Source organism: Macaca nemestrina, chromosome 12 (genome assembly GCF_043159975.1).
Source record: "Macaca nemestrina isolate mMacNem1 chromosome 12, mMacNem.hap1, whole genome shotgun sequence".
Taxonomy (NCBI): Eukaryota; Metazoa; Chordata; class Mammalia; order Primates; family Cercopithecidae; genus Macaca; species Macaca nemestrina.
Window position 1 is genome coordinate 35,085,237 of NC_092136.1, and position 14,978 is coordinate 35,100,214.

Genomic DNA, 14,978 nt, shown 5'->3' on the forward strand with positions numbered 1-14,978 from the left:
GGTAAATTAAGTGTTTTTTTTTGTTGTGTTTTTTTTTTTTTTTTTTTTTTCCCCACAGAGATAAAAGCTAGCAATCCTGAAACTCTTCATGTGTGCTCCAGGATTGAACAAATAAGCAAATATATTGTGGATAATGAATACCAGGTTCCTCACTATCAGAGAAAGGGTTACAAGGAAGACAATGGAGAGGGCTAGAAAGAACACTGCAGTTTAATTGAAATTAGAGGAATCAGCATAAAATCATGGTTTATATAGACCAGGTAGACAGATTAGACAGACAGATAGATAGATAGATAGATAGATAGATAGATAGATAGATAGATACATAGAGTAATGGTTAATTTTGTGTGTCAGCTTGACAGGACCACAGGGTGCCCAGATACTTGATTAAAATTTATTTATTATACATTTGTAAATGTTCCTGGATGACATTACATTTGAATTGGTGCACTAAGTAACACAGATTGCACTCCCCAATGTAGGTGGGCCTCATTCAATCTTTTGGAGGCTTGAATAGACCAAATGGTAGCAGAAGGGAGAATTAGCTCTCTTTGCCTGACCAGGACATCAGTCTTCTCCTGCACTTGGACTTGTATCATTGGTTCTTCTGGCTGTTAGGCTTTGGGACTCAGATTAGAACTACACCACTGGTTTTCCTACAGACAACAGGTTGTAGACCTTCTTAGTCTCCATAATTGTGTGAGCTGATTCCATATAATAAATCTCTCTATATATGTATAGATATAGAGAGAGTTTTATTGTATTATATATATATATTTGTTATAAGGAATTGGTTCACACAATTATCTAAATCTATATAGATATAGATACCTATATATAATATATATCTATCTATATAGATACCTTATAGATACCTATATAGATAGATATATATTATATATAGGTATCTATATATTATATTATTTATTATATATTATATTTTATAATATATAATAACTCTATATCTACATATATCTATATAGATTTATTATATAGGTATATGTAGATATATATTATAAAATATAGATAGATATATGTAGATATATATTATAAAATTTGTATATATTATCTACATCTATATATTGTTTATATCTATATATAGATATACAATTCCTACTGATTCTATATATATTATCTAAATTATATATCTTATATATAGATAAATATCTATTATCTAAATGATCTAAATCTATATAGATATAGATACCTATATATCTCTCTATATAGATACCTATATATAACATATATCTATCTAGATATATGTTATAACTATCTATAGATATATGTTATAACTATATAACATAGATATATATTATAGATATATGTTAAATGTTATATGATATAACATATATCTATCTATCTAGATATCTATCTAGATATATCTATCTATCTAGATAGATATATGTAGATATATAGATTTATTATATATTATAAAATTTATATATATTATCTATATCTATATATTATTTATATCTATAATAGATATATAATTCCTACTGATTCTATATATAGATATATCTTTGCTACTGATTCTATATATAGATACATATTTCCTATTGATTGTTTCTCTGAAAAACCCTGACAGATAGATAGGTAAAAGACAGATGAATAGATAGTATAAAATATCCATAAAAATAGATATAAAATAAAGAGATAAAATATATAAAAAGATAAAAACAAAGATGCTTCCGTGTGAATGTGTGTGAGTACACATTGTCTATTTTCTAGCTCTATCCACTGAGAAGGCCTAGAACAATGATACCCTAGTAGCAAAGAGCACACTTAGTGCCTAGATATTGGTTTTTCCAATAAAAGGAACCAGAACTCCTTGGATAAATATTTGATTACAGGGTTGAGAAAGGGAAAGTACAAGATGGCTTGTAATATCTTGTGTGCCAGAAAGGAAAGAAGTGCCCAAAAAAAGGATGGGGACATGTTACAAGGAAGCAGGAATGAACATGAAGGGGTTTTGATGGCCAAATCTGGGATGGTTTAAGGAAAAAAAAAATCAAAACTCATGAATAAAATAAACAATCATTAGTTCACACCCATAAAATATTTGAATAAATAAATATTTCTTACAGTAGATTTCCAATCGATCAATGTGGAAAGAATGATGAAAACAGAAAATCACCATTAGGCAAATAGAACAGTGATAACTTTGGTAGACAAGAATTATTAATGGATACCAAAATTAGTAGGTTACAAAAAGTGTGATGAGAAACAGGAATAGCTTCAAAATATCTTCCCATGGGACATTTATTAAGTGATCAAAGTTAATAAGACCAGTAATAAAATATATTGACATCATGTAATCCAGATATGATGCACCTAGAAGAACACACCATGAGTTCTGTGACATTTTAAAATGCATGAATGTAACCTGAGAACATATCAGACAAATTCAAATTGAGGTACATTCTACAAATAACTAGTCAGGACTCTTCAAAAGTGTCTAGGCTATTAAAGAAAAGGAAAAACAGAAACTGCCACAGATTGTAGGAGACTAAGGAGATATGACCACGTACAATGTGGAACACTGGACTGGATCCTGAACCAGAAAAAAAGACATTAGTGGGAAAACTGGTGAAATTCAAATGAATATCCCATCAATAACGTATTAGTCCATTCTCACATTGCTATAAGGAAATACCCAAGACTGGGCAATTTAATTAAAGAGGTTTAATTAACTCACACTTCAGCATGACTGGGGAGGCCTCAGGAAACTTACAGTCATGGTGGAAGGCAAAGGGGAAGAAAGGGATCTTCTTAACAAGGCAGCAGGAAGCACAAGTACAAGCAAGAGAAATGCCAGACACTTATAAAACCATCAGATTTAATGGAACTCACTTACTATCATGAGAACAGCATGGGGGAAACTGCCCCCACAATCCAATCACTTCTCACTGGCTCCCTCCCACAGCATGTGTGGATTATGGGAACTACAATTCAATATGAGATTTAGTTGGGGACACAGTCAAACCATATAAAATGCTAATTATTTGCTTTCAATTATTGTACTGTGTTTTTGCAAGATGTTAATACAAGGGGAACCTGAGGAAAAGGCATATGAAAACTACTGTTTTGTGTACCCTTTCTGCAACTCTAAAATTATTTTAAGATAAAAAGTTAAAAATATACAGCATTTTTCCTTATAAAAGTAATGTTTATTAATTATAGCCAATTGGGTAAATTTAGCAGCACAAACTTTTTGTTAAAAAACATCAATAATTCCATCTCCACAAGATCAAATCTGTTCTTATTTTGGCATAATAACACACATACATTCTTTTCCAAAATTATGCTAACAAAATATTCATTCTTATGTAACCTGCTTTTTTTCCCACTTACTATCACCAGCACTTATGCCATAGAATCAATATTCTTTAATATTGTTTTAAGCAGCAGCAAAGCATTCCATATACAGATATGTAAATTTATTTATTTATTTATTTATTTTAATTGTGAAATGATCCTTTATTGAAATATTTTTTTTGAGTGCTTCTTAACCAGCTTGGCATTCCACCGCACCACTGTTGACATCATCTATGACGTCATGAGGGTGGTGGCCATCAATATCACAGCCCACAGACTCAACAGTCCCCAAGATCTCTTTAATGGTTCCAGAGAGTTATCTGGCTAAAGATCAGTGCCGCATCTGTCAAGCAATGTTGACAATCTCATCAAAAGTGATATTTCCACTGTGTTTAATGTTTTTCTGTTTTTTTCTATCTCTTGGTGGTTCCTTGAGGACTTTTATGATCATGGCAGTGGCAGAAGGTGCCACCTCATTCTGGGTCTGTCTGTACTGAATGGTCAGTTTCACTGTAATCCTCAGACCCTTCCAGTCACCTATTGCCTTGGCAATGTCATTACCAAGTTTTTTTGGACACAGACCTGGGTTGGCCAATCTTGGGGGTCAGCCCAGATGTGGCACCAACTTTACCCCTGGTGTATCTCAGGTATACGACTTTAATCTTGCTGGGGTCGAACTTCGGTGGCATGGTGGAGGCCGCTGGTGTCGGATGAACCTGGATTCAGGACAACCGAAGAAAGTTGCACCTTGGCCTCCTCCGAGACAAAAGCTGAAAGCAGATACGTAAATTTATTTAACTCAATATTTCTTGAAGTATATTTTGCAGAGCCTCTTTTCTGTAGCATATTAAGAAGCATTATGTAATAAAGGGGTTCAGTGACCAAAGGAATTTGAGAAGCACTGAGTTAAATGAGGTTAAATAATAGATTTCTTTCTTTGCAAGAATTCTGAGAAGATTCTTGCTAATATGCTTTGTAATTTCTCAAAATATAGATATAGTACGTATGTCCTAAATTTATTTGATCATACAATCCTTTGTGTGTGTGTGTGTGTTTGTGTGTGTATGTGTGTGTGTGTCCCCAGGGCATGTTATGAAATTTGTTTCTGCAGAACACATTTTGGGAGATTCCAATCTCTTTTTGATAATTTGCAATATTTCACTATCATATATGATGCTGCTGTGACTATCTTGTCATATAAATCTTGCAATATAAACCTTACAAGTATCTCTGTTTCCTTATGATCAAATCTCAAAAATATAATTGTTTAGTCAATGACTATACAGTTTGTAGTTTCTTGACACCTACTAGCCAAATCATGCTTCTGAAGGAATGACTAATTTATATTCTCACCAGCAGTATAAGAAAAGAGAGAGAGACTAGCTGGAGAGAAGACAGATTTCAGATGTCAAAAGAGATGACTGTGAACTTAGATTTTATCAGAGGTAGTGCAGAAGTGGCTGAGTTCATTTTTCTGAACTTTTTAACTAAAAGGGTATTTTGATATCAATCCAGGCCACACTCTTTCTTGGAATTTTTTAACAACAGTGTTCAGTTCTAGTACAGTGTTGATTAGTTATGTAGTAGTGGCTGGAATTAGCTCAGTCTTTGCCAATTTATAGCTACTGAAAATATTTCAGTCACTCATCTCCAATTTTTTTTCTAATATTTTAGAAACATTGGTTCCATCAGATCAAATACTTCCCCCACTTAGTCAAAATCAAGACTGTTGTCAGTTCACTTGTTGTTTGGGAGCCAGTGGGACACATGGAAGGTGATATGAGGGGGCCATTGTTAGCCTTCTTGACATGGGCATCCAAAGCTGGGAGTCTATCTGTCCTAACCACAGGCCCCACCAGAGGAAGGTGAGGACCCAGAACTCATTAGAGTCTCACAGATCTCAGTGTTCAGCCCAGAGGAGACAGTGATGCTTAGTTTTCTTTAGAGGTGAGAGATATTTAGCTCACCACTGGCTTCAAGAACCTCTGGAGAAATCAGGAATCCTGAGCTAGATATTTAATAAACGTTTATAAAAGCTGAAAACTGTGTAATGATAGTGTGTCTCTGGACCACAACAGCATATGGAACCAGACACCAGACTAGTTTTCAAGACACAATGACCTTTGTTAAATTACATGAAAATAACAGGGAGGCAGAGTGTTGCAAGGATACCACCCTGCAAATGCAGAGGCCAGGGCTTTCCTTTGGTCTGTCCACTAAACTAATTTAATGATAAGCTGTGTGACCCTGGGTAAACTACCTAACCTCTCTGGACTTCCTGGTGCCCCCATCTCTAATTAGGTCTTAAATGACTTCAATTTGCATATCAAGTATTTGACAAAAAGTCAAAATTATTGCAGGGAAATAAAACAATTTGTAGTCACCATCACTGCTCACAGCATATCAATCATTTGGGCAGCAGCATGGATAATTTAAGTTTCTCCCTGAGAGAGCATATCAGATGTCAAATGACCTACTTGCTGACCTTTCAACTCACCAAGTTCTTTCTGGCCTCAGGGTATCTGCACTTGCTACTGGATTTGCCCGCAAATATTTCCCTTTGACTTGCAGCTATTTCGCACTTCTCCATCTCAGTTAAAATCTCAGCTACAATCTTCCCAAAGAGGCCTTACCTGGCCATGCATCAGTCACACTCTAGCTCCTCCTCACTCCATTTTAATTGCTTCAAAACACTTGAAATGATCAGACTTAGGGATTTGATCATCTATTGCCTGTTTCCCTCCGCAGAATATAAGATCCACAAAAGACAGATCTTGTGGTCTTGTTCAGTCTGTGCCTAGAATATTGCCCAGCACTGCAAATACTCCAAGGCAGGAAATAACTCAGTGGGCTGAAAATCAGAAAGGAGGCCATGTGACTAAAGCTTGTAGAGTAAGGAGAAAAGTGGTGAGAGGTAATATCAGGGAGGTAGGTAGGGGCTAGACCACACAGGTCTTATTGGTTATGGTGACTAAGTGAGAGTGACACTGTTATTGGTAAATCTTTTAATATTCTCAGATGTGTATACTTCCAAAAGCAAATCATTTGCAAGCAGCTATATTTGACCTGTTATTAGTAAGCAGTTACTTAAGACATACATCACAGCTGATCACTGCATCCTAGTGCGTCCCAAATTTATAGTTTTACAAGATAACCTCAAAAACAGGGGCTCCAGGGAGGGGCTTCAGAGAGTTTCTGAGTCCTTGAAGCAAAAGGAAAAATTTTGCTGCGAAGTGCAAGCATGCATGTGTGTGCTCCTGGAGAAAGTTTCCATCAGCTCCAGCCTATTCTCAATGGAGCCCTATCACCTCCCAATTTAAGAATCATTGATCCCTGCTCTCAGTTTTCTCTGAACACCTTGACTCTTCCAGCATCTTGTTCTAGGCTGGCAAATATATTTACTGTCTATTTAAATCACAACTTAAATTTGTGAACTATACTTTCTTCAGTAAGCAGGCAGAGAAGTAAACATGGGGAACATTTACTTTTAAAAAAAAGATCAATTAGCAAATGACAACCCATGATAAATCAGTGCCCATGTGTTAAGTAACTGGAGTGCAGGTGGCAAGGGCTGATTTTCCTCCCAATGACAGTCGCTGAAATATCCACATAAGATGATCTTTAAATATTTGACTGTTGCCTTAAAATAGCTACCTTGGTTTTTTAAAAAGAACATAATTTTAAAACCCTTAGCTTATTTTTAATTTATAGTCCTTGAAAAAAAAATAAGTGGCTGGCCCAATCATTTATATGCCTGGGCAAAAGCAATACATCTATATAAAAGTACAGTGATATATTTCTGTTGCTACTTTAATGTGCTGCTCCTCGCCCTGTATGTTCTGATTCATTGGAGAGTAGCAATCATGTCGACAGGCGCTGTTCTTCAGTTCCCATCAGCGACAACTAAAGGCCAACTCAAGGTTGTGGTGGGGTCACGAATCTAACACAGTCGCTGATAGAACAATTTCCCTTCCACACAGCATTGTCAGTGGGACACACTGGGAATAGACAGGGAGGCTGGCCGTGTGCATCTCTATCTTCTTGCTTTTCCTTTTGTTTCAGAGCCCATGTCTGCGGTGTGTGCCAATCCAGCACCATTAGGGAATAGAGGGTCAGTCCGCGGAAAATTGATAAGGGAGAAAATTTCTAACGCCTCAAGAATTTGGGAGGGGGGTGGGAAATAATCCTGTCCCTCTGTGCAAACAAGTCATCCAACAATGTGTTACAGGAGGGTCAAGAGCAGAAAAACAGAAGGAGAGGCAGAAATAAAGCCCTGCCGGTTGGAAACGAGAGGTCTCAGAGCTTTACAAAAGAAAATGTTTACATTCCAGAGACTCGGAGGGTTAATTAAATAACTGAGTTCTCTGTTCTTTCATTGCCCAAATAGTGTCTGAATGAGTGAAGATGCTGTCTCTGCGGCTGCTTTTTGTGTTCCTTCCTCATTCTAGGCTGCAGTCCACAGCTGACCAGAAAGTCAACCTTATCTCTATTAGTCCAGAGGGTGAAGGCAGGTTTAAATTAAAACCAAGTCCAAAGATAGGGCATCTCGGATGAGGCTTTCAGAGTTAGTGTCATAACTTTTGTGGGCTAAGCCTCAATTCTTGTTGAGATAAAAACATCTGGAAAGTGGGTGAAGGATGAGCACCAAGGACTAAGCTAGTTGTAGGGGCAGGTTCCTGCAAGTCAACGGTCCCAGGTCACAGTGTGCAAAGAGCAAGGAGTCTTTCAAGCATTAAAAGCATTTCACAGCGGTTTTAAACACAGACTTTGAGTTCAAAGAGGATACAAAGGGGTTAAGAACTCACTCAAAGACACGGTGGTGGGGGTGTACCTGTGATTCCCTCCAAGGCCTGTTGGAGTCCAGAGCCCACACTCTTAGTCCTAGACTCGTGGCTCCCTGTTTTGGACGCCCATGTGAAGGAGGTTGACCATGGCACCCACCTTTCACGTTTCCCTCTGGGTCCCAAACCCCAACTGCATTGATGGCAGTCCTGGTTATAAGTGTGAGGATTCTTTGCCCTAATAGAATCAAACCTTTTTCAAATATTAGGAAAACACTTAAGATGAGTGAGTAACATGTTTTTGATAGCTATAAACTGGCAAAGATGGAGCTAGTTCCAGCTACTACTACATAACTAAGCATTTCTCACTTCCTCTAACAAAGACAGTTACTTAGGAGGAATAATAAACATGAGATAAACAGCTAATTAATCCATATAAGAGGCAAATCCACCACCACAGTTGCTGTATTTATTATTCTTTTTTTCAGAGACAGGGGTTTTGCTCTGTTGCCCAGGCTGTAGTGCAATGGTGTGATCATAGCGCACTGTAACCTCGAACTCCACCACGCCCCATCTTTTTCTTTTTCCTTTCTTTTTTAAGAGGAAAAAAAAAAAAACTTAAATGATATTTTCGGCAGTATAAAATGAATACATTGTTGCTATATTTTGACATTATTATGTATTATTGTTTTGGAAGTACTGCACTGAAAAATAAAAGATAGAAATTAACCAGCCTTAGTGCTACCATACTATTAATATTTTAATGTATTTCTGCTTCACTTATTTCATATGCATAATTTTTGTCAGTTGTTTAATGGTCATACTACTTACATACTTTTGAAAACAATTTTTAAAATTTAACATTTCTATGTAAGCATTTTCTCATGTTATTATGAACTCTTAATAAATATCATTTTAATGGCTGCTTAATGTTCCAGCAAGTGGATATTCCAGAATTTACTTAATGATCCCTTTATTACCAGACATTAACTGGTTTCTAATTTTTTGCTATTACAAATAATGTCATGATAAATATTTGGGGGCATTTTCCACATTTCAGATTATTTCCTTAGGCTAGATTTACAGAAGTTGGATTGCAGAGTCAAAAGGTATGAAAACATGCAACCCTCTCAAGAAATATTGTCATATTGCTTTATAAAAGGGTTGATGCCGTTTGCACTGCCACTAGCAGCTAATCGAGCAAAACTGCAATGTGACTAAAAACAGTTTATGGAGTTAGACCAGAGTTTTTCAACCTCAGCACGATTGACCTTTTGGGCAGGATAATTCTTTGTTATGGGAGGCTGTCATACGTATTCTAGGAATGTTTAGCAGTATCCCTGCCATCTATCCACTAGAATTCAGTAGCAACCCTCAGTTATGACAACAAAAAATGTCTCCAGACATTGCCACATATACCCTTGGGGGCAAAATCATCCCTGGTTAAGACCTCATGTGTTACACAAACTTTAACTTTCATTTGGGCTCCATCACATACTAGTAAGCCAATGTGGGCAGGCTACTTGATCTCTCTGGCTTATCATTTATTCATTGTAAACTGGGGATGATTACACTCAGCTCAGGAGTTGGTTGGGAAGATAAAATAAGATAGTGTATGTAAGGTGTTTCATACAATGCTTGGAGTCTGCTAACAGCTAGTAACTATTTGCAATTAAGATCATGGTGGCAATCCTTCCAGTGCCCTGTGAAATGACCTGGCTTTTGTGTGAATGAAGGAGAGGTGGGTTTGGTGAATCACTGATACTCATTCATTTATGTATGCACTCATTCAGTTAGTATTTATTGGGCCATTACTACATAGCAGGAATTGTTCCAGGCACGAAGGATACAGCAGTGTATAAAATACTGTCCCATTGGAGCATACATTCGAGTGGAGAGATAGGCAATAAATGATATTGGAAAACTGAATTATATGATATGTTAGGAAAGAGGACAGAAATTGTTTGACAGGTGGGAGAGGTTAAAATTTTAGAGAGGATGGTCTGGAAGTCTCTATTGAAGACGGACAATTAAGACTTGATTTTGCCATGTAGGCACTGAAGCAAGGGCAGTCCAGATGGAGAGAAGAACAAGTGCAACGGCCCTGAAACAGAAATGTGCCCAGAATGTTCAAGGACTCACAGGTAAACCAGTGTGCCTGGAGGAGGCTGGAGAAGGAATTATGACATTGGGTGAGTGGTTGGCTGGTGGCCTGGTGATGAGGGATTATAGAGACTTTGCTTTTACTCTAAGTGAGAGGGGAAGCCATTAGATATCATTGTTTTGTACACTTTAAAGTCATCTTTGATAAGAAATTGTGGAAAGTGAAGTGGGAAATGTAAGAGTGTCTATCTAGGAGGTATAGAGTTGAGAGTAGAAAAATGGGAAAAACCTGCTTTTCCATGTCAACAGGGCTTACCCAGCCAACTTCCAAATTATTTCCATCTTATTTTGAAATAATTCCATCTTATTTCCACTGAAAGGTCTAACTTGGCTGAAGGCAAGGCTTCAGGGTCAATATGGAGAGCTGATTGCAGGACTCTGTGTCACCATCTGATTACCTGGATGTGCTTCATGCTCTCGTATGTGTGTGACATCGTCATGGATGCAATGTTTTCCTCAGAACATGGAATTCAATCTGCTGTCCTCTCTCTGTACCAATAATGAAGCTTTTAAAGCATCGCTGGAAGGTATGTCCATTTCTTTTTCTCCTCACATATGATTGGGAAGTAAATAATTAGAGTGAGAAACAGACAATAACTCAAAAGAACAAAGTGGTGTGGGCAAGGGCCATAGTTTGGTCTTATGGCTAAAGAGTGATTGGACAAGTTATTGAAACAAATTTCTCTGTCTCTTAGGGAATTTGAACGTTGACTTTCTTGGTGAGGCTATATCAGTGGTATGCATTTCATAATCATCTTTTATTCCAGTATTATGACTCAGATTTAAGGTGTATCTTTTATTCATGTCAACAAGTATAAACACATGCTTGAATGTTTTTCTCCTTTAGTCCAAGGTGATATTAATCAGAATTCATTTCAGATAAAAATCTCAACATGCACTTGAACTCAAAGGTGAGAGTGCATTCCATTCTGTTCTCATTTTACGGAGCAACTCTTCTGCCAGCTCTGGCTTGGAAAATTGACTCTTTTGCAAAAGTCAGTTCTCAGGAGCTCCTACAGAGCGGAAAAAATCCCTGAGACCAGTCTTAAAGACAAGACGGATTAGCTCCTCGGTGCTTCAGAAGGTTTGCAACATTTGAGGTGATTCTGTGAATTTCAAAATTTTAAACCTTTTTTATACTTTGTGAAAGTAAAATATAAAATTGTTTAATCCAATTCTGCTCCTTATATTCATTTCAGAGTTATCTGAAGGATTTGCTAAAGGACCAAAGACAATTGCCAACCTCTTCAAAGGCAATTTTCCTGCATCAACGTCACACGGCCAGATTGCTTGGGACTGCACATATTCATTTCCCAATTTTTTTTTTATCGTACTTCACCTTGGATTAATTGCTTGACAATGTCAGTCCATTTCTTTGTGGGATCCCCAAATGGGAATTCAATCACTGCCTCTGGTCAAGTGGGGAGGCTTCTTCTGCTTGGGATAACAAAGATCTGCGGTCTCCTCACCCAGTCACCTGTTCATCAGTTAGTCCCTTTGGCAGAACCATCCATGCCATTGGAGCACTTGTGGATAGCCTGTCTGATGACTTAAATTTTTCTTTTTCACTTAGTGAGCCTGTCTTATCCAACTCTGTAACTTTGAAGGTGAGGAAAAACTGGCTGTTTGTGTAAACACAACTGCCTCTTCACAACTGAACACTTTCCACCTTTGTATTAGGATGGTGTGCATTTTCCCTGTTTGCCTGTTACTGTCACCCCACAGCTGCTCTGGGAAGCAGTGCAAGAGATTCCCTCCCTGAGTTCTCTGACCACTGTGGATGACTCCAATGGCTTCAAGAAACATCCATGACAGTACTAGGGATCATTCATTGGCTTCACAGTGTAGGGCCGGGTTTGTGATTCTCTCTAATGGCAGACCAGGCCTCTGGACCAGAAATGGGGCCATGGAAAGTGGCACGAAAGGATCCCAGCAACAGGAATAAACAGATGTGGTTCTAGCAGCACTTGTTTCATTAGATATTTCTACCTGCTTAAGTGGAGAAATAGTAGACTTGAACCAATTAAAAAACCCAGAATGATCCACACCGATTTGCTGAGTCCTGAAAAGAATGCAATTCCAAATCTATTCATCTACTGAAACCATGACCCAAACCAATATCACCACCAAACCTACCCACCCCACCAAACACACACTCTGGGAAGGGAGAGAGGGTGCGGAATAAGGACCAAAGGATTAAAAAAGAATATCAAATAATTCTGCATAGTAAACCTGAACTAAAGCAAAATTATATCAATCCTCCTTTTCCCATCAAAGACTGAGCATTCTGGTAAATGAAATAATTTAAGGTACAGTAATGCGCTTTCACAGAAACACAATTTTCCAACTTAAGAGTAACTTACATGTACAGTGGGATTCAAAGTACCCTTGTAGTCTTTAATAAACCAAGCATTATAATGAAGGTAGTGTCTAAACAGCTTTCTCCTTTTAGTGGCCCACACCAAAGAAGATAAATAGATGGGCTTAGCTACAGAAAGGCAGCCTCCATGGACAGGAGGTGAATGCATCCTTCCACATGTGGTGTTCAGAATGGAGAGGGCTTGCAGACTTCACAGGACAGGTATATCCTTCTTTTGCTTTTCACGATTAAGAATCTGGAACATTCCAGCTACTTCCAAAATTGGCAGCAAGGAAGATTACCAGATATAAAAGAATGCAAAGGGTATCTCTGGAGGGGAAAAGTCTTTCAGGCTCTTGGAATTCTTTGGCCCCTTGTTAGAAATTTTGTGTACCCTACTCTCGTGGCGTGAGGAAGAACTGATGCTTGGTGAAGGCTGAGGTTTAGATGTATGGCCACAGTGGCTTTGCAGCTGGTTTTTCTGAACCAGTACAATTCAGAGGCAGATCGAGATTAAGCTCTAAGAGAAGATTTTTAGGCATGGGATAAAACTTAATTTTCCTGATGAGAGAAATGAGAGCTAAAGCGAGAAAGTGCTAATGAAAGATTCCAGGCAAAGAAGGCAGGGCCAGCTGCCAGTTTACAGACTGAGCTTGGCAGACAGACAGTGGAGCTCTGACAGGGAGTTTCTCTGTGCATTTTAGAAGAAGGCAGAATAGATCTAAATGCAGCCAACCTATTGATTTATTCTCTTTGTACTGGACATGGCTTTTTATTAAAGAAAGCAGATATTCAATAGTGTTAACTAGTAATGGGAATTGACTTTTCACTAATTGCACAGACCTTGGCATTAATACACTTTAATGGAACCTGGGCTCTGTGTTCCTCAGATCAATCCTGAAGTTTTTCTCTAACTCTTTCTGGTCAGAGGATATGAATGGCATTGTAACCGAGGAGACCTTTTTTAATCTTTTTTTTTTTTTTTTTTTTAATTCATGGAATGAATAGGCGGAGGAACTTTCTTTTATCCCAAGAGACCAGAGAGAGGGGTAGTTTTGTGACCCCTAAAATACACAGAAACTCTGTGAGTCTGAACTGACTTTGGAGTTTGGTATTGGCTGTTTAAAATTCGGTTGTGAAGGCTGGAAAAGAGTTTAGCTTCCCATGCACCTGGCTGGGTCCTGCCCTTGCTGGATTTTCTGAGGCAGAAGAATCATTACTTATTTATCATTCATTCATTAGATTTATTAAAAGTAAATAGGATCCCTGACAGCTGCTGGGCTCATATATGGACCTGGAACCAAGGATATGAGAATATATGCTGCCCTGGCAAACCTCTACAGCAGAATCTGACCTCACCAAAGGCAAAGTAGCATGGCATACCGGATCCTGCCAGGAACAAGGACATTCCTGAAGGCCCCAAGATGGCAAATGTCCCATCTCCAGTTCTCCAGGATTTATTGCCAGATTCTTTCTCCAGCCACAAAAGATTAGGAGGACCCTCGAAGACAATGATGCTTCAAATCCAAAGCGTGAGCCTTTCAGGTTCTCAGGGAGGATGTTTGTCTCTTATTAATCTTTGAATATGACAATGCCTGGAGTCAGAGCCAGACAAACTGGTTTAATTTATAGTTTCACCTCTTTCTAGCTTGGTGGTATTAAGTCAGTCTCTGTGAGCCTCTATGTCCTCATTTGCAAAAAAAGAAAGAAAAAAGAAAGAAAGAAAGAAAGAAGAAAGAAAGAAAGAAAGAAAGAAAGAAAGAAAGAAAGAAAGAAAGAAAGAAAGAAAGAAAGAAAATAGAAACACATGCTTCAAAGGGTTGTTGAGGGATTCAAATAAAATACTGTATGTAAAGCTTTTAGCTCATTGAGGGCTCCAGTGAATAGTAGTTATGATTATCATCGCCTTTGAATCCTTTGCACTTAGACATTGGCCATTTGGTAAATGTAAGTTCAGTGAATGGGTTCATTCTTTGATTAAACTAATTTTGTGCCTGTTACATGCCAGGCACTATTCTGCAGCACACAGACACACCTCCTGACCTCATGGAGTGTAGAGTTTGGTGGGGATACAGGAACAGAGAAATAAATGAATGGATAAACTGTCTGAAATTTAATTTTGGACAGTAATAAGTTCCATGAAAGATATTAAACAAGATAAGGGGATCAAAAGTGACTCTGTGTGTGTGTGTGTGTGAGAGAGAGAGAGCGAGAGAGAGAAAGAGAGCAAGAGAGAAAGAAAGAAAGAGTATAGTAAGTGAAGGTCTATGGGGGAGACAAATGATTAAATATGAACAGGTATTTCTTCTGCCCTACTTCTTTTAATCCCTTTGGCCAAGTGTTCACTCAACAACATCTCT

The 14,978-nt window shown here is 37.8% G+C and overlaps 2 long non-coding RNA genes and 1 pseudogene across 3 annotated transcripts in view; 1 reads left to right on the forward strand and 2 right to left on the reverse strand.

Annotated features, from left to right (window-relative positions):
• The window catches only part of LOC105471484 (uncharacterized), a 59,556-nt gene that overhangs the window by 42,730 nt on the left and 1,848 nt on the right, over positions 1 to 14,978 (reverse strand). The gene's annotated exons all lie outside the window — the stretch shown is intronic.
• Positions 3,348 to 10,786, reverse strand: LOC112424895 (large ribosomal subunit protein uL11-like; annotated as a pseudogene).
• On the forward strand, positions 10,632 to 12,860 carry LOC105471485 (uncharacterized). Its single transcript, XR_981159.2, has 3 exons — positions 10,632 to 10,786; positions 11,139 to 11,359; positions 11,459 to 12,860. It is a non-coding gene; the product is annotated as an uncharacterized lncRNA (long non-coding RNA).